The sequence below is a fragment of the Myotis yumanensis genome, unplaced genomic scaffold (genome assembly GCF_028538775.1).
Source record: "Myotis yumanensis isolate MYYU_CA2020_CCGP unplaced genomic scaffold, mMyoYum1.0.hap1 SCAF_13, whole genome shotgun sequence".
Lineage (NCBI taxonomy): Eukaryota > Metazoa > Chordata > Mammalia > Chiroptera > Vespertilionidae > Myotis > Myotis yumanensis.
This window is the reverse complement of record NW_027223764.1, coordinates 31112583-31133593: the sequence shown is the minus strand read 5'-3', so window position 1 is coordinate 31133593 and position 21011 is coordinate 31112583.

The window sequence follows — 21011 nt, the reverse complement described above, 5'->3', positions numbered from 1 at the left end:
ACTGCACCTTCCTGTTAATCTCCCAGTTTAGCTTTTCTGACAGATTTGATCCAGCAACTTGCTACATACAGATTTCCTTTTTCTCAAATTTGTTGAATTTTCTACTCAGCTGATAACATCCAAGCCCTGAACATAATTTTCTTCTCTTCACTGTTGTTGATTTATTCCTTTTTTGGGCTTACACAATTTTATTTCTGCAGGGTTGTAGAGAGAGTGAAGGCTCATATATGTAATTGCACAGTCACCTTGAATAAATGTCAACCAGCTCATATTTAAATGAGATTTATACTTACATGATAAGATGACTGATACCAGGCTTGCTCACAATTGTTGTAACTGTTTATTGCTCTGAATTGAGGCTAAATATGAGAGTGGCTAAAGTTCCACAGCAAGGACAATCTGGGTATTTTCTTATTTTGTTTTGTGGGTGGTAGGAAGCTTGTTAATACAGTAAAAAAGAAAAATCTTGCATAAGATCTATTTTACTACTTCTAATAGAAAACTATTGAAATTTAATTTTTAGTAATTACTTGTATGTATATATGTCTCTCTGAAGAGGTCTAAGAACATTTTTTCATCATCGAACTTTTTAATAGTGTGGCTTCTATTAAGTGTAGAATGTTGGATCTTTAAGACTTTGAGATCTGCTATTGATAAGAGAAAATATATGTAGCTAAGGCAAATTATTTCAAGAACTGTCTCATAGTGCCCTGATGCCCTTTATTAGCCAACTTATAACATTGGAAGCGCATTCATGAATAGATAACTTAATCTTCCCATTGAGATGTTAAACCAAGGTCCCAACCATAAGTCTTTATTATGTCTTTCATTGTAATTCTTGAGAGGATATAAGATTGCCAGAAAATCTTGGCCAATTTCCAACTCCAATATTTTACCTGGCATTTTACATAGCTTACTTTCATAGGGATATTTTTTAGATTTCATCCTGTCCTCTCACCCTGGCATGTTATAATTTGTAAATCAGAGGCAAACTACCTTTATCAGATATAATTGGTGACCCTCGTTTACTATACTTAGAAAAAAGGAAATAAGATTGCAATTATTTTAGTGTGTATTTGAGAATAATAGTCAGTTCCAAACTTTGCTATTTTATTTTCTCTACTTTTAAATACTAATATCTGATATGTAAAAAAAACAAAAAAATTAAACAAATCCCAAAATAGAATTGGGCCCTGGCCAGCTGTGTCTTAGTTGGTGGGAGCATCATGTTCTGTACTGAAGGGTTACTGGTTCAATTCTTAGTCAGGCCACCCAGGTTTAGGGTTTTAGTCCCTGTGGAGACATGTATAGGAGGCACCTGAGCAATGTTTCTCTCTTTTTCTCTATCTTCCTCCCTCTCTCTAAAAATAAAAAATCAAACAATGGAATAATGAGAAGAAGATTTAGTCTTATGTTTATATGACCAAATAAAGAAAAAAATAGGAGCATTTTAGCATACATTGATACTTTATGAGGTAGTAGTCAGCCTATAAGATTCTTTCTCTGGAATAAAATAAGTTATTACAGCTGAAATGAAGAAAAACAAACATACAAACAAGCAAACATAACCTATAGAGATTTAAAAATGGTTAGCCAATAAAATTTTGTTTCTTTGAACACTGAGACTTGTGGAAAGATGGACAAATCATTGGTATGTTGTTTACATTATCTATTCGTTAATGGATATAACTAGCTAGCATACTACAGAGAGTTTTCTTTCATTTTTGCTAAATGTCAGCAGTGATGTGGCTCAATAGTTCATATGCTCATTTTTAAAAAACGGATTCACTGTTTAATACAAGTCTTAATTAAAGATAGTTAGGGCAGAAGATTGTTTTTCTGGCGCTGACACAGACATCTAGGTTTTTTTTTACTGACCCTGTCTGCCAAAAGTGAAACATAATGCCTGAGGGTCCATTTTGCTCTCAGAAAATGAAAGCTGTGAGACTCCTGCAGGCTCTGCATAGCAAGCATACACATGTGGTGATTATTTTTAATCCTGATGCTTTGATTCACTCAGAAAATATAAGAAGACTGTTTCTGTGAATTATGCTTGTGAAACTGTAGTGAAGTAACTTGCCTGAAGTGTCTTTTTAAATGCAGAATCAGGAATTGCTTTCATACAGAAGAGAATCAATTTTCCCACTGCAAGTGGTTATTGAAAGAAAGGACGCGTTTTATAACTCACTGAGTATTCCAGTGAGGAAATACTGAATTCTGGTGAGGACAGTGCAAAGAGAGACACAGACAAGGAGATAGTATTGATCTGGCTTAGGGCTTACTTGGTCTTTGAATCTGAATGATCAGAATTTGTATCACACTGGTTTGAATCTCAGCTCTGATGCTTACCATGTTAGCTGATCATGCGGCTGGTTTCTGTTTATCCTCTGCTACTTCATCTCTAAAATGAACCTCGCTGTGAATGCACCATAAACGTTAGGTATGTACAACTTCTTTATTATGTATGTACAACTGCTGGGCACAGAGCAAAATCCAGCTTAAAAGGAATACACTGAATGGCTTAGTACTGTCCACTTCCCACAGCGATTTTTCTTTCCCTTCTAAAATGTGTGCCCCACAGCAGGACAGAAGGGATACTCTATGGAATTATTTTGTCCAAATCCTCTCAAGCTGCTTCTGTGGGGATGCAGACATCTAAGAATTAACTCTGACAGCGGGGAACTCTCAGGAGATAATATAGTCTCTGTATTTCTCTGGCTGCAATTCTTCTGAAGCCTGTGGGCCCTACAAACAATTGCTTTCTCTCTCTCTTCTTTAGTTTATTCTAGAGGATCACTGCTAACGTGAGTTTGAGCTCCAACTTCAGGTGGCTTAATTCTGGGGATAGAGAAAATTAAATGCTCTCTGGGTGTCTGTAACTACTTGATTGTGTTCAAGGTGCTTCCTCCTCTAATATGTTATGGAATGATGACTTCAGTACCAAGAAGGAGAATCACATTGATTAAATGCAGAAAAAGTTTGGCAAACATCTTTTTATATTTTGGCTATGGCAAATGTCTCGGAAAGAAAAAGAAGGTGCAAAGTTTAACAGGGCAGAGGATGGCTCACATGTAATAGGTGCAATGAAAATTTAGAGTAATTATTCTACTAAAAGTTTGTCAAAATATATTTTACTTCCAAGAGTTGGTTATTTTTCAGGAGGCAATTTGTAAAATACAACTGCTGTGCAAAAATAGATAAATCCACGACAAGTGATAAGTTATAAAGACATTCAGAATAAAAACACTTGGAGTTGGCAAGTGTAGGATGCTGATTCTTTCTTGTGAATTCATCACTGTGAAGAATGGAAGTAGCAATTACATTTGCTGTATCATGTCCGACTGTACAAACAATTTATGGGACTCTTTTTCATTGAAATTAAAAAGCATAGTGTTCGAGTCAAGAATCATTTCCAAATTGATGCACATATATCAGTTTCTTCCTCCAAGGGTTTTGCTTTGGATTTGGGAGAGTGTGGCTTATCTGTTTCACAGAATCAAATTGTTAATCTGTCCCTTCTTTTCTGTGTGGCTGGAAGAAACATCGCTTGATGGTACTGAATGCACGAGTAAAACAAAAAAGTTGACTAATTTTGTAGGATTTTAAATAGAGATTAGAAGTAATACACATATAACAAATATTGCCAGGCCTGTCTGACTTTGAGGTAAATATAATTGAAAATGACACCCTGCGATACAGCCCTCACCTGTGTAACTACAAGGCTTTGGTCCCTAATTACTGTGAGATGCTTTCTAGGCTTTCATGGGTGATCTGTATGCACACAAATTTTTCCCCAAGTTGTTGTGCTTCATATTTCCATTGGAAATCAGCTTCACTCAAGCAGTTTTACGGGAAAACCTTACTAATTCGACTTGCTGACAAAGGAACTCTGCTTTCCTGTCATTCTGGGTCTTTCCTGTCAACCCTGCTGAGTGCTGAGTTTCAGGTTCAGAGAAATACTGAGCAGAAATGAGAGATTTTCCGTAACCTACAAATGCATAGCAGCCTACCCATTATCGAAACCCCCCACCACTCTTGGTTACAACTGATGAACCTACATTGACACACCATCACCCAAAGTCCGTAGTTTTTATTACTGCTCCTCTGGGGGTTGTACATCTTACGGGATTGGACAAATTTATAATGGCAACTTATCACCATTATAATATCACACAGAAGAGTTTCACTGCCCTAAATAAACTCTGTGCTCCACCTACTCATCCCTCTCTCCCTTAACCCCCTGGCAACCTCTGATCTCTTTATTGCCTTCATAGTTTTGCTTTTTACTAAATGTCATAGAGTTGGACTTATACAATATATAGCCTTTCGTGATTGTCTTCTTTCATTTTGTAATATATATACGTTTCCTCTTTTTATAGCTTGATAGCTCCCTTGTTTTCAGCGCTAATATTCCAGTGTCTGAATGTACTGCTATTTACTTAACCATTCTCCTAAAGAAGGAAATGTTGGTTGCTTCCAAATTTTGGCAGTTATTAATAAAGCTGCTCTAAATATCCATGGGCAGGTTCTTTTTTTGTGACATATGTTTTCACCTCCTTTGTGTTTACGACATTGCACGATTGCTGGATAGTATGGCGAAGAATAAGTTTTAGTTTGTCAAATACAGCAAAACAAACTAACAAGAAAACAAACAAGCCAGTCTATTTTCCAAGGTGGCTGTACCATTTTGAATGTCCACAAGCAACGAGAGTTCCTGTTGCTGCATATCCTTGCATATGTTTATTCTCTGTTATGTTCTAGGTGTTATGATAATCAGTCTACATAAGTAATGCCATTTATATTTACTCAATCTAGGAGTACAGACAGAATTTTACAGATGAATAAACTAATACGTAGAGATTTTAAATTGGAAATAAGAAGTAAAGGCAAGATTTTATTTTGTGTCTCTGAATTCAAATTCTGCACATTTAAGCACCTAGGATTGCCACACACAAAGATGCATTACTTCCTTCTCTTCATCATTTTAAAAATATTATTTCCTACTTTTCTGTATCTCCACCTTCTTCACTACTAATTTTATTAGTGTTTTTTAAAATTTATTTTTATTGATTTCAGAGAGGAAGGAAGAGGGTGAGATAGAAACATCAATCATGAGAGAGCATCATTGATCAGCTGCCTCCTGTGCTTTTGGGGATTGAGCCTGCAACCCGGGCATACTACTGGGAATCGAACTGTGACCCCCTGCTTCATAGGCTGATGCACAACCACAGAGTCACCACAGCCAGGCTAATTTTATTCATGTTTTTCATAAAAGGTAAGGCTTTACTCTGTTGAGTGTTTGGTGTTCAATTCATTAAAGGTGTTAGGTACATCCAGAGTAATCAACTATGCCTATTGGAACAGCCTATTGGACAGGGAGCAATAATGTCTTCATACCTAGTAATAGCCCTAGAAAAAGCACACCGGCTTGATCATGGGGGAATGAGACCAAGGGTAGCAAAGGAGGCCACTGTTGCTGCCTCCTTGCCTCACATTTGGGAGGAGTTAATTATTGAGCAGCAGTGGTTTCAGTCCTCAGCAGACAGCCTCCCCAGAGCAAAGCTGCCAGGGCTGCTTCCAAACCTGAGCTAAACTGATCCAGCCATTATCTGGCACAAGGAACCAAGCTTTCTGCCCTGGGGAATGTTACATTGTATTTTCTGGGATTTCTTCCAGCACATATCCCCTCAGAGAGCATGGCCTCATCGCGTTATTTTTGACTGACTGGACTAAGACTGCAGGTTTTGCCTTTCTGGAAATCAACCCGCAGCAAATCAGCTTTGATTATCGATTGAATTTACAAAGCTGTTTATTCCTCCTCGAATTTCCTGGTCTCAGGAACTCTGGAGTGAAGTCCAGTAAGATAGCACATTATGCTATGTCACCTAGCTTCCAGCTTCCAAACCTGTCTGAAGGCTTTTTAAAAAACACTAATGAAGATTCACTCTTCTTCATTCAAAAAGTGAACCTATTCCAACTTGCTTAACTATCCATCCTAGGACAACCAACCAGTATTAAATTAAAATAAATTGTATGTTATATTTCTAAGAGCAATTTCTAACAGTTTTATATTAATTGTTTTATGTGAGAATTTTAGAGGGACTTGGGATGATAAATAGCATTGTTGGAAATGCCCACTAAAGAGTAAAAAAAAAAAAATAATAACTTGGTATAATCCTATCCTATATAATAAAAGCCTAATATGTTAAGTGTCCGACCATTTGTTCAACTGTTCGACCAGTCGCTATGACACAGACTGACCACCAGGGGGCGGACGCTTCAACTGGTAGGTTAGCTAGCTGCTGAGGTCCAGCCGACCGGTACTGGGCGAGATGGGGCAGAAACATCCTGGAGCCCTCCCACAGTCCCTTCCCTGGCCAGCCAACCTCCTGCGGTCCCTCCCTGGCCAGCTGGCCCCAATCAGGACTGGGCGAGACAGGTGAGATGGGCCAGACACACCCTGCAGCTCTCCCTTAATCCCTCCCCAACCTGATTGTGCACCGGTGGGATCCCTCGGCCTGGCCTTAACTTCTCGCAACTTGGGAACCCTCAGGGGATGTCAGAGAGCTGGCTTCAGCCCTGCAGGCCAGGCCAAGGGACCCTACCAGTGCACGAATCCATGCACCAGGCCTTTAGTACATTAATAAAGATAATTATAACAGCATAGTAGTTATTACTTAATATCAAATTGTGCTAAGCTTTTTAAACACATTTTATAAATTAACCTTCATAATAATAATAAGTAGGAAATATGATTTCTATTTTTGTTCCAAGTACAGAAACTGAGATTTGATTTAATGATAGACTTCAGTTCCTGGCACATTCTCATGATTGTCCTGTGCCCACAAATCTTCCCTTTTCACTCAGCATACATTTTTAATATTTTCTTCCTTGATTCCCAATCTCAAGGCCCATTTTCTCGATTCCGCACAGGCAGATTTACACTTTACAGTGTTAATATATGTCCTGGATAATCATATATTTACATATTTTTGCTAAATACACAGAGCTGTGTTGTTAATTTATGTAAATGCTATTGTGTTATAGAAAGCAGCACTATGGTTTAAAGTTCTACTTTGGTGCTGAATGTATATCTACTCTTTTGTTTCAAGCCACTAAACAGTATTGTTATCTGTCATATTTTACTGAACCATTCCACTAGTGATAGGCATCTATGTTACTCTGCTTCCCATGATCAAAACTGCAGAATGGTGAATATACTGTAAATCCCCACCTTTAGGTCAACTATAGTTTAATATTAGCAAGTTTATGCTATTTAAAATAAGATATATCCTTTATATCTGAGCAAGACATTCTCTGACTCATATATGCAGACTTTTCTAAAGACCATTTTCAGAGCAGTTTTAGGTGCACAGCAAAATTGAGAGAAGGCAACAAATACCCATATTTCCCCATCTCCACACATGCACAGCCTCCTCCACTTATCAACATCCCCACCAGATTAGTACTCCCTTTTTGTTATAATTGATGTACCTCCATGGACAAATTCAAAGCAGAGTCTCTTCAAAGTTATTGTTCCTTCACCATGTTATTATAAATACTACACATTATCTTTAATTGCATGCTATTTATAATTATTTTATAAGTATATTGCATGGAATATTACATACACATATCACAATGTGTATTTCTGTGTGAATTTATATGGGATTACATATTTGAGATATCTTAAGGATGCATCCACATAATTTGCTTAGTAACTCCAAAATGTCATTTTTCTAACCTTGTGATTTATATTTTAGGTTTGGGTACCAAAATAGTGCCAAAAGCAAAGTTTCTTATTTGGTTGTTTTTCATGTATAATAAATTCAAGTTCTGAACATACCATTTTTTTGGTTCAGTTATGTACAACTTTTTAACGGCCAATAGCAAGCTGATTAGTTGGAAAAAGAGTTGTAGCTTATCACTGATTTTATAGGACTGGAGAAATTTGATATTATTTGCTTGTATCTTCCTTATATGTTACATGACATGTAGTGGCTTTGCTTACATAGCTAGATATACAACCTTGCTTCCTGAATATAAATATGTATACTACTACTATAGTTTTTTCTCTGTAAGTCTAATAACACATCATTTTTAGATGCCATTGATAAAAAAAATTATCTTCCAGATTTAAAAATACAGAAAAGTTGCACTCATTATCTTTTAATCTCAACTTTAAATTTACTAATCTTTATACATTCCTAGTAAAGACTTAATTATAACATTTGCCAGATGTTTACCATTAGAAATAGGATACAAACATGATACCAAGTTATCTTCTTTGAGATGTATTATTACATTCTTTTGGCTCCTGCCCTCATCCATATATCTGAGACATTCATATTACAGGAGAGCCATACTTCTCTACTTATTCTGATCACTGCCTTTTAAATATCAGTTTAATTGATAAAAAAAAAGGCAGTTGACATGTCATTTAATCACCAGATTAGGACAAGTAAAATTCCAAAAATGATAATCAGATTCTCAAAATCCCCTAAAGAACCATTGCAAAACCTTATTTTCTGGCCCAGGGAGACAGTAATGGAATTAACAAAGAATCTCTGACTCATCAGTCCTGACAACTGTGATCACTGCATTGTTGGAGAATGTTCTTGATCTCCATGATCATGCCATGGGCTACTTCATGGGCTACTTCACTGGTTTGCTTAGTAAGTCTGTCTTCTGCTGTTGTCTTATTGTTGTTTTTTCACTGCCTCTGCCAGTGACTCAGAACTCCCCTCTCTTCCTAGGTACTCCAATATTCCAAAAAGGAAATTGGGAATGTTTTTGCTGAAGTAACAAAAAAAAAAGTTACAGCACACTTGACCTGTGTCTGTAGCTAAGTATTGCTCTGTTTGTAGCAAGCATGACTTCTGGTATGACATGACAATCCTCCAGCTTTAATTCTCTAGAGTAGAACTTCATCCACTCATAATTCTGTTACCAGACAACTGATAACAAGTGACTGCTGTAAGCATAAAAGCAATGCACTCTTCATCTGGTGTTTAATCTGGGAAAATACTGTGTAGTTACCATTGGCTCTGAAACTTGTTCAATGAGGTTATCCATAATCTAGAGGTTTAAAAATCTCCTTGAAATAAATTAGAACTTTCTCCCCCAAGTGTTCATGCCAAAGCACTTTGTGAGGCATCGATTAAATAAAAGCGATGGGCTTCTACAGAGTAAGAATCTTTTTCTAACAAAAAGGGCCTGTATGAAACAACATGGATCACCCAAGTGTGAAGTGATTAATAGGACTATGTACCCAGCCAGAGACCTTTGCAATTAGAGAAAACATTTTTGCTTCATCTTTTTGCAAGGTCGGAATCAATTAGCATGTTCAATGGACAGTACAGTCCTGGCTTTTTCTTACAACCTGTAATAGACTCAATTATTTTTCAGGGTTGCTTCCATTCTGTAAATAAGCCAGTATTGCCTGGTTTAAACCTAAATGTATTTTTAAAGTATATTTTTATTGATTTTAGAGAGGAAGGGTGAGGGAGAGAGAGAGATAGAAACATCAATGATGAGAGAGAATCATTGATTGGGGATTGAGCCCACAACCCGGGCATGTGCCCTTGACCAGAATGGAACCTGGGACCCTTCAGTCCACAGGCTGATGCTCTATCCACTGAGCCAATCCGGCTACGGCAAAACTAAATGTATTTTAATGAGAACTGTAGCTCCTAATTCCTCTCTTTTCTGGGAGACTTACACAGTGGCAGAAATGTCATACCAAGGAAGATGAAATAGGTAAACGGTAAACTGTTTTGCCTAAATGTATAGTGTATATTAAATGTGTGCTCAATATACTAATAGTAATATCAACCTTACCTTTGATCTATTCTACTTATCCTGAATCAGGATTGTCATTTGAACACATTAGCAAAATCAGGCAGATTTGTCCAACATGATGGATATTCACTAGGACTTATGTCAGTAAGACAAAAAGTATACCAAGGAGGTAGTGAGTTCAATTAGTGATCCCCCACCTTTCTCTGCTACATAACAATCCAGTGAAGATAATTGTCAGGACATAGACCTTCGGATTACACATACACTGCTTTGCTGTGGACCGGATCAATATGTGGTCTGACACTTTTTTTCTTTATCATTTTGAGGTCCAAATTCCTCCCAATGGCTGTGAATTATTTAGCAGAAATTGACAGAAAAAATTAATCTCATAAGTGAATATATAAGTAAACATATTTTATAGGCTGCTCAGAGTGATAGTCTTATCATTATTAAACTACCATCCTTGTACACAAAGGATAGAAAACCTGGGTATTATCTCTTTTTTTCTGTGCCTTACTCATTTTCTGTATAGGAGTCCAAATTTTCAAAAAGAGCTGGCAGTGTTCCAGAAGTTAATTTGTGAATCAGTTGTTTGAAACTCAGAATATATTTTCCCATAGAAACAATATTTAAAATGATGGTTATGTTCTCGGGACAGCCTATAACATCCTTACTTAAACTGTAATAAACTTTAATTGTAGAACCTAACATAGCTGTATAAAACGGGCTTGATTTGTCAGAGCTTCAGTGGAATGCGGTTTTATCAAAGGAGGAGTCAAAATTATATTTCTTCCACCTCATCCCCCATGTACACCAATTTCTCAATAGCTGGATTTTGAGTGAAGAAGTAGGCAGTCTCAGTGCATTTGGTAGTGGTCTGACTGAAGTAGTTTGTCTAGGCTTTGTCTGGGAGATACTGGGAGGAGGGGAAATTGTAAAACTCTAAATGTGGAAGCTTAGTCAGAAAGATTCTAGTGCAAATTTGCCACAAAAAGCATCAAATTGCAAACAAACCAAAACAAAGCATGGTACTAAATAGTCTGTGTAGAGAAGACTACAAAACCCTTTGTTTGACCTCAGCTAGGAATGTGCACACCAGGAGATACAAATTGTTAGCTGCTCTGCACATGTCTAAGAATGATCATGAGAGCATCCTGAGTATTGATTCTGGAAATTTTTATACTTGGGAAAGTCTAAGTTATGTTACATAACATTCAACCACAAACATTATTGCCTTAAAATAGCAAACTTTTATTTCTCACTCATACTACATACTCCTCACATTTTGGTCGCAAGAATGTGGATGGGACGTTCCTGAACAGTATAATCACTCAGAAATCTAGGGTAACAGCATAGCCAACATCACAATAGTTTCAATTCATCATGCCAGATAAAAAGAAATCTCAGGAGGATCCCTCTCCAGGAAAAAAAAAAAAAAAGCCTTAGCCTGGAAGTCTCAGCTCAGCCAGAACTAATCACATCATCTCCACCCAATCACAAGAGAACCAGGGGTGCAATCCTACTATGTAAACACGTACGCGTGAAGTACGTGTTTAAGAAGAAAATCAGGAATATTTGTGGAAGTTTTTAAGACTGCCCCACACAGATCGTTGACAAGCTATACTCAAGCAGTGTTTGATAATCATCTTGCAAACTCCTACTACTAGTTTTGCAGATCTCAGGTAAGTGCTAGGACTGGAAACTCAAGTGCCTAAATAATCATTACTGAGGTTTGATTGTGAATGTGTTAGCATAGCCAGTGGTCGGCAAACACATTAGTCAACAGAGCCAAATATCAACAGTACAACAATTGAAATTTCTTTTGAGAGCCAAATTTTTTAAACTTAAACTATATAGGTAGGTACATTGTTATTAACTTAATTAGAGTACTCCTAAGGCTTAGGAAGAGCCACACTCAAGGGGCCAAAAAGCCGCATGTGGCTCAAGAGCTGCAGTTTGCTGACCATGGGTATAGGCTATTTTCATACATTTATAGAAATTTATTTACAGGGTGGGGCAAAAGTAGGTTTAAAGTGGTTTCTGTGGGAAATAATGCAAATAATTAATAAATCATAATAAAAGAAGAAACTGTTTCTCGTACTCAAAACTGTAAGCCCACTTTTGCTCCACTCTGTATGTATCACACAAAACCAAACAATGGATTTTTCTCCTAAGAAAAATATGCTTGAACTGAAGGATTTTACTTGAAATCTTTCCTCTTGCCAATTTGATTGGAGAACCAGTTCTGTGATTTTGCTTTTGTCCCTGAATAGCACAAGAGGCCTCCTGTCCTATATCAGATCTTCTTCAGGTGCCCTCAATCCATTTTCTTTATCCCGCTAAATCAAGTATGCAGTGTGAAATGAGTAGCTCAAGATTTATTATAGTCAGTGGGTTCAAAAGCTCCTGTCTCTCTGATTCTTACACTGTCTAGGTTTTGAAGTAAAATTCATCATGCCCAGAGTACTTAACATTTATTAGTTACATAATTTTAATTTATTAAAAAATAGATGTATTGTCTGTTAATTATAAAAGAAAAACGCTTCACTTTAAAAGTTCTATGCTGAGTTGTTTATATTTTCCATAGTGCCAATTTTTAGTATTATCAGTGGAGGACTATTTTTCTAATCCTAAAAAAAATAGTATTTGGATTAGATTTGAGAGAATTTCAAATCCATTTTATTTTATTTATGTGTGTGTGTGTTTGCTGTTAAACTTCCAAGGATTTAACAGTGGTAAAGATAAAAATCCATTAATAAAATATATACAGTAATTGGTTTTACCTTTTTTTAGTTATATGTATAATAGTAATTTTGAGCAAACCAAATATTCCTGAAAAATACTTTGGTTTTTCATATAGCTTACAACTTAAAATTGTTTTATCATAGCAACCTGATGTTTTTGACAAGATGAATAAGTGTGGCATGCAGGTAATTTGTTCAGTAAGTCGTTTGGATATAATAGTTGAGAGAGAGGAGAAAGAGAGAAAACCTAATGTTTTTTCCTTCTTTTTCATCCAGTAACATTGTTTATTACTGATTAATTTATTCATTCTTTTATTGAGTACCTACTACGTAACTGCCATATGAGATATGTTACAGATGGCCTCTTTGTACTTTCAACAAGAAAGATAAATTAATAAAATATAAGAAAATTAAAGAGGCATATATGTTAAGAAAAACACACCCACTCTTTGTTGGTACATTTCAGTGTGGTGAACAGATAGTGAATAAATGAGCCAAGCATCTAATATGCCTGATGATGAATGGTATAATGAAGGGAAATAAAACTGGAAAAGAGAATGTCTCTGTATATTTGACTTAAGAAATTAGTAATTTCTTTGCTTAGAAGCATATTTTATTAGAGGCCCAGTACATGAATTCTTACACTGGTGGGGTCCAGCCAGCCCAGCACCAATTGGGGCAGATGGGGGCAGAGCCTGTTGGGCGGAGAAGATGGTGGGAGGTTGGCCAGCCTGCCTGCCCCAATTGGGGCCAGATCAGGTCTGGGCTGGCTGGGGGGAGGGGCCATGGGCAATTGGCCGGTGGCCCTGCCCCCGATTGGGGTGGGTGGGTAATTGGGGGTGAGGCTGGTCGTGGGGAGGGGCTGTGGGAGGTGGGCCAGCAGGCCACACCCACAAATGGGGTGGGGGGCCTATCAGTGGTCAGGAGCTGGGGGAGAGGGCAGGAGAGGTTGGCCAGCCAGCCCCACCCCTGATTGGTTTGTGTGTGGGCCATCGGGGGGGAACTGGCTAGGAGGAAGGGCTGCAGGCTGATCAGAGTGGTGGGGGCTGTTTGGGGGTGGAGCTGGCTGGGGGGAGGGACTGTGGGGAATCAGGATGGTGGGGGCCCATGGGGGGGGTGGGGCTGGCTGGGGGGAGGGGCTGTGGGCTGATTGGGGTGGTAGGGGCCCATCAGGGGTGGGGCCAGCTGGGGGAGAGGGGCTGCAGGAGGTTGGCTGTCTGGCTCTGTACCCTATTGGGATGGGCAATCGGGGGTGGGGCTGGCGGGGGGGAGGGCTGCAGGCCAATCTTGGTGGGAGAGGCCAATTAGGGGCAGGGCCAGCTAGGGAGAGGGGCCATAGGAGGTTGACTGGCTGGCCTCACCCCCTGATTAGGCCAGTTCGCTGGCCGCAGTGGGCGTCATAGCGACAGGTCATTTGGCCTTTTATATATATAGATTGTTTAAAAACAGGTTGAGAGAGAAGGGCAGAGGAGAAAAGAGAAGAGAATTTTCAAGAAAAACCTTGCGCTTAACAACCTGATGTAACAAATGCCTCATCCACATAGAACTGAACAGTTTCGATGTGCATTTATCATATGTAACTGTTCAGAAAGCACCAAAGCACTGTTTGTTGACCTAACCCAGTATTGGCAGGGGCCCTTCTCTAGAGAAGTGTTAAAATTGAATACTTTAAATCTTTCTCGCTTCTATTTATTTTATTTTTCTCTTGGGTTCATCCAGCAGACTAAAGAGTTTCCATGCTGAGCTCCAGTCATTCATTTTTCAAGTATTACAACACAAAAGTAAAACCTTTAAAGAATATATATATATATACACATATATTCATTCTAACAGAATAGGTTTAAAACTGATGACATTCTTGACATCCAATGTAATAAAAAGGAGATAATTAGGGTTAGGTCATGAATTAGAAGACTATTTCATAACATATTTATTCTAGCATATAAACTTTCTACATTATATATCAGCAAATTGAAAAATGTTCATTTTACCATTGGGGGCATGAGAAATGTAAACAAAATCAGTTCCCATCTATCCTTTTACTCATTATCATCCAGCCTCACTTCAATCTCTAAGCCTGTTCAAATTTGAAAGGCAGTAGAGGGAACAGTCAGTCAAAAAATGAAACACACAGACACAAATAAAAGGAATAAATAAATAAAATTATTCTTTTTATTTACTTCCTTAAAACACAAACACAGCACAATAAATGATAATAAAGGAATAGATTGCTCTTACACCTAACTGTTTCACAGACGCACAGCATCCATTGCCTAAGTAATTAATTGTGAGTTTCCTGGTAAAACTGCTCAACCGACGTGCTTATAATGTCTGGCCTTCCCTTTGCTCCTTTAGTTTTATTAATACTAGAGGCCCGGTGCACAGGATTTGTGCACTAGTGTGGGGCGTGGCCTGCGGCCATCAGCCTGCTGTGGGAACGTCACTCATCCAGGACAGCTGAGTGGCTGTGGACCCACCCTCTGTGGGAGCAGCTGCTCATCCCAGTCAGCAGAGCGTCCCACTGTGGGAGTGCACTGACCACCAGGGGGCAGCTCCTATGTTGAGCATCTACCCCTTGGTGGTCAGTGTGCGTCATAGTGACTGGTCAACTGGTTGTTCTGGTCGTTCTGCCATTCGGTTACTGGGCTTTTATTATATAGACTAGGGGTCCAGTGCACGAAATTCATGCACTGGTTGGGGGGGTCCCTCAGCCTGGCCTGCCCCTTCTCACAGCCCGGGAGACCTCAGGGGATGTCCTACTGATGGCTTAGGCCTGCTCTGGGAGTGGGCATAAGCTGCAGTCTGGCCTCCCTCTGCCGGAGGTGACCGGCTGATCATGGAAAGGCACCGCCCCCGTCGCCCCCTCGCTGCTGCTGCCTCTGCCATCCCTCTGCAGGCGGTGACCCAATGATCAGGGGAAGGTGACGCCCCCATCATGCCTCTGCTGCTGTTACTGCCAGCCGCGAGGCTGCCTGAGCCTCGGCCTTCACAGCCACTGCAGCTTGCCTGAGCCTCGGGCCCTTGCAATGGCAGTGGCCATTGGCGACTTGCCTGAGCCCTGGGGCAGCCCTGGGCAAGTCCCTGCCCAACTGCACCTGCTGCAAGCGCAGCCTGCTGATCGGTCATTACTGTGATGGTGTCCCGACCAATTTGCATATTACCCTATTATTAGATAAATAGGATTAGCTAGCTAGTTACAATGGTAACAATTATGTTTGAAACGAGAGAATATTACCATGTTAAGAGATGAAATTATTTTTTAACATGTTCAGTTAAACCAAAATGTAACAATTGCAGAATTATTAACTAAAATGGTGTAAATGATGACAATTCTCAATTTGGGACACATAAAGGCTGATCATTTTGTTTACTAAATTTTAATTTGAGTGCATTTTCAATTTTTCTCAAGCTTAAGAATAATAATGAATGATAACCAAGCAGATATGTCAGAAACCGATCTTTGATCATTTATATACATTATCATTTTTGCAAATGAGCCTAGTTCTCTCATAGTAATTGTTGAGTAATTTACATATACACTAAAGGCCAGGTGCATGGATTCATACACTGGTGGGGTCCCTCGGCCTGGCCTGCACCCTCTCACAATCTGAGACCCCTCAGGGGATGTCGGAGAGCCAGTTTTGGCCTGGTCCCTGCAGGCCAGGATTCATGCACTAGGCCTTTAGTATGCATATAAGGTCTTTGGTTAATCTCTTCTTGCACTCCCCCCACCCCCATTCCCTCTGAGATTTATCAGTCTGTTCCATGTTTCCATGCCTGTGTGTTGAGCGTCTGGCCCCTGGTGGTCATTGCACATCATAGCTATTGGCCGGTCGGCTGGTTGGACAGTTGCTTAGGCTTTTATATATTTCTAGATATATCAGTCTCATTTTGAAAATAACTGGTTCAAAGTATAAAATACTATGTTGGCTGATCTTAAAACCCCCAATACTGAGACATTTTGGTTCTAAGGATACCCGCTATATGATATATTGACAGAACCAGAATGTTTCTCTGTGTGGATATAATTATTAATAGGAAAGCAGTTTTCTTTTATTTTAGGTGGTCTTCCTTTTCTGTCATTGACCAGCTACAAAATTATTAAACACTAGGAGTGTACATTTCTTCATTTGTAATATGAGGGTTTAGCTGAGTCTTTCTAAAACCTAAAACGTTCAGTAATTTTAAGAGAGATGAAATCTTTCTAGGCCTCAGTTACAACACATTTTAAAGAAAGGGTGGATTGCATGATCTCTGAGATCTTATGAAGTTCTCCTTGTGTGTGTGTATGTGATTGCGATTGTAGTTCTGTGTGTCTATGTATCTATTCCTACTGAGAAAATAGACTTTGAGAGTAAGTTACAGGATATCTTATAAATAAGTAATTTTAAAATCCTAAAGAGAAAATAGAGGAACAATAAAATAAAGCAAAATTAGAAGATGTTCACACCATATAATAAGTTTATTGATTTTAGATATTAAGATATACATGGAGTCAATAAAGGTATTAATAGTAAAAACAAACAAACAAAAAACCCCCAAAAACCCAGATAGTGATTTTTGGAAGCCAAGTTTCTCAGTGCTGGAGTGGGAAGTTATAGATAAGCAAGGTGAGAAGACTAGAATGGTCTACGTTTAAACTCAGGTTTAGCTTAAAATAGATCCAGTTGGATACTTATAGAAATACAGTTATGTGTATATACATTAGTTAGTGCACACATGTATTTTGCTCAGTCAGCTGAGAGGGCCTGGAAGCAGCAAGATTCAAGATTCAAGATTCAAGCAATAGAGCACTCATGGTATTCCGGAACTTGGTTTTTAAGACCATTCTCCAATGAAAGCAACTAGAATTCCTTGGATAAATGGCTGGTGTTGAGGGATGTTTAAGAATGTTTAATGAATCAAAGATGCAGAGGTAAGACGAGCACACAGGCGATTGATGCTGGGCAGAGGGCTACAGCTCACTTAGGCATGTAGCAAACTCTGTACTCTCAACCATTGCTTTTATTGGGGTTTGGCGCGAGGTTAGTGCGTCAGCAGTTAATCAACTAAATCTTGTTTTGTTCTATATTATAACAATAGCGTATTGAAGACAACTTGCAGCTGTGCCCTCCCTTTCTGCTCTACACCCATGACTATTTAATCTTATCCTTTCTCAGGTAGGTAAATGTTCCAGGAACTCAAGATTGTGTGCAATCTTGACCCAGCGTGACTCGCTTGCAAGTCACGCGGTGCTCCTGATGGAACATCCACTTCTTCTTAGCAGGATTTCAGATCCTTGTTTACAAATGTCCAGCTACAGCTGGTTCTAGGGCTCAGCCAGGAAATACATACGATGAGGAAGTGTTCAAAATAGACAAACCCCTCACTCATGGCATATGTCAGAGAACTCAGGAACAACATGCAAGAGCTCTTGATGGCCAAAGTTGGAGTAATTTAAGCACCATAAGTAAGCAGTATTACAAGCCAAAGTATAAAATAAATATCCTTGAGACTGTACTGACATGAGTAAGTGACTGGATAAATAAATACATAGGGGAGAAAAGACAAACCTCTCAACGTACAAGAATTACAAATATATGTTTTAGATACTCCATCTTCAAGAAGAGGAACATAACTTCTCATTCCTTAAGTGTGGGCTGTACATAGTGACTTTTCTTCCAAAGAGTATTGCATGGGAAGAGGGGCAGTGAATTTACATTTGGTAAACCTCAAAGACGCTACCTCAGTCAAATGATCAAGGTAAATATCCATAATAATGCCTTCTCAATAGTGTAGACCCTTAATAAATGACAAAACTGGAAATTTACCTCTGTGGTCTTCCTCCCCCAAACCAATAATCTCAATTGAACCGTGGGAAAGGCATTTTTAAAATCCCAATGGAGGAACAATCTACAAATTATCTGACCAATATTCCACAAAACTGAATAAAAAGCAAAGTTTGAGCAACTCTAATATCTAAAAGGAGCCTAAGGAGATAACAAAATATAATGTGGTGCCCTGGGTGGCATGGTGAAACAGTAAAAGAGTAAGAGGACACTAGATATGAACTAAAAAAATCTGAACGAAGTATGAACTTGTTTAAGATAGTGCGTCAATACTGTTTCAATAGTTGTGACAAATGTACCGTTGTAATGTGAGATGCGAATGATAAGGGAAACTGGGTGTGGGCTATGTGGAGCTCCCTGTAAGCTGTCTCCAATTTTTCCGTGAATATAAAAGTATTCTAAAATTAAAATTTTATTAAATAATTTAATATTTTAAATTTGACTACTAAATCAAGATTTTTAATTTATTCAACTTTTTTTTTTTTTTTCTGAACGTTTTCTTTACAATTTTTTACAAGGCAGTATTTTTTTGGTAAAGTTTCTCTGAGGTTTCAAAGGACTTTAGAACAATTTCAAATGTTGCCTTGATCATATGAATGGGAGTGGCTATTAGAGTTTAATGTTCAAGAGGCTTTTGTAGGTGTATTGATAATACGTTTCTCTCAGGAAGATAAAAATAAGGCAAATTTTCACAGTGCCAGAATTGTCACTCTAGGATTGCAGAGACATTGGGGGAAATCTGGTTTAATAAGAGATACATGTGGATTTTGAAGACTTTTCTGTAAGGATATCACACATTCTATTTTTAACTTCATTCATATTGTCTTCTTTATCATTCCATTTGGGTTGGATTTTGTTAACCTTGATTTTTATGCTCACAGGAGTGACGTTGTTGCAAATTAGCAATTGCAAGACTTAGATTGTAAAATTGACTATAATAGGGATGGTTTAGAATTAAGCAAAAATATTGTATTCTGAGGATTAGTTAGCTTTTATTTATTTACAGACACTTTAAAAAATGTTTTTATTGATTTCAGAGAAAGGAAAGGAGAGGGAGAGATAGAAACATCAATGATGAGGGAGAATCATTGATCAGCTGCCATCGGCTTGCCCCCTACTGGGTAAATTGAGCCCGAAACCCAGACATGTGCAACTGACTGGGAATCAAACCCTGACCTTCCAGTTCATGGGTCGATGCCCAACCACTGAGCCACACCTGCTGGGCTAGTTATGCTTTGAAATGAAAAAAAAAAAAAAATAGTAAGTTTACTGGCTTGTCTAAAGTTGTAGGAGTACAGTTGGTTTGTTTGGATATTTTATACATCCCCTCTCTTTTTCCATTTCAATTGACAGCTCTTCACCTCCTTCTCTCTTCTCTGACAGCCTGCTGACATGTCTTGGTATCTTCTCACCCTGTTCACTTTCTCTAACCTCTCCCTCAGGGAAACTAAAATGTCAGCTTTGACTCTGGAAAAAAATTGATTCTTCTTTGGTAGTTTATTTCTCCTTCATAATATTCTTTATTATATTGTTTGGATGCTCATATGCCATTATATTAATAAAATTATAAGAAACGCAATTATTATTTTCCATTCCCTTTTTTTATATTACATTGAGGGATCTCCAAGAATTAGCATTCAGAGATTTAACTGATTTGGTAACTTATTATCTCTGTTTTTCTCTCAAAACATGATAACTTGTAAATTTCCAGTGGCCATGTTCCCATTGATGGGGGAGACAATGAAGTTTAATGCCTCCACAGAAAAACTACTTGTCATGCTCTACCCAATATATTAAGTTTAGACTCAGAAGAGATTATATTACTGTAAAAACCTGGTGTACTATAATTTATGGCGGAAAAAATGTACTCTCATTTTTTTAAATTCAAATTTTTAGTACAAGTGTGATTTATAAGGATATAAGTCTTTGCTAAACAATGTTAAGTTCCCCATTAATACCTAATCAGTTTCCAATAAGGAGTCTCTGTGATTGTACCTATTGAATAGATTTCAGGATTTAAACCATTTCTTCTTGTAAACAGAATCTCAGAACCACTTTAATTTTTATTTTAAAATCCTATTAAACACCTCCCTCCAGGTAGACAAAAGGATCTAAATGGAGCATAGAACAAATAGACCCATCAGTTAGCCTAGAGATAGGAAAGTCCAAGAATAGTCATTGAGGGATAGCAAATGGAAATGGGTCAGAGAGGGTAATGTTGCTGAAAATTAAGATCAGAAATGAACATCAAACGAAAAAAAAGGGGGTCAGTTTCTAGGAATTATTAGAGACCTGGGTGGAATCCCATGGAGAATCAAGTAGACAAATTTGGGTAAAAAGAGGTTAAATATATAGGAAAGGAGCCATAATTTATAGGAATATGAGAATGTGTATCTATCAAAGCATCAGAGATAATACTTCTGCTCAAGTCACACAAGGCAGGAAGTCACAGTGTCAGTAACATCTTTTTTCTGATACTGAAGTGGAAGTGGATGTGATCTTTGACACATATAAGCAAAAGAACTGTTCATTCTGCAATAGAATATTGGGAGCCAAATGCATGTTAAATAGTAGCCAGAAGTGAAACGAGGTAGAAGACATATTTAGATGCAGTTAGAAAAGGAATTTAATGATCCAA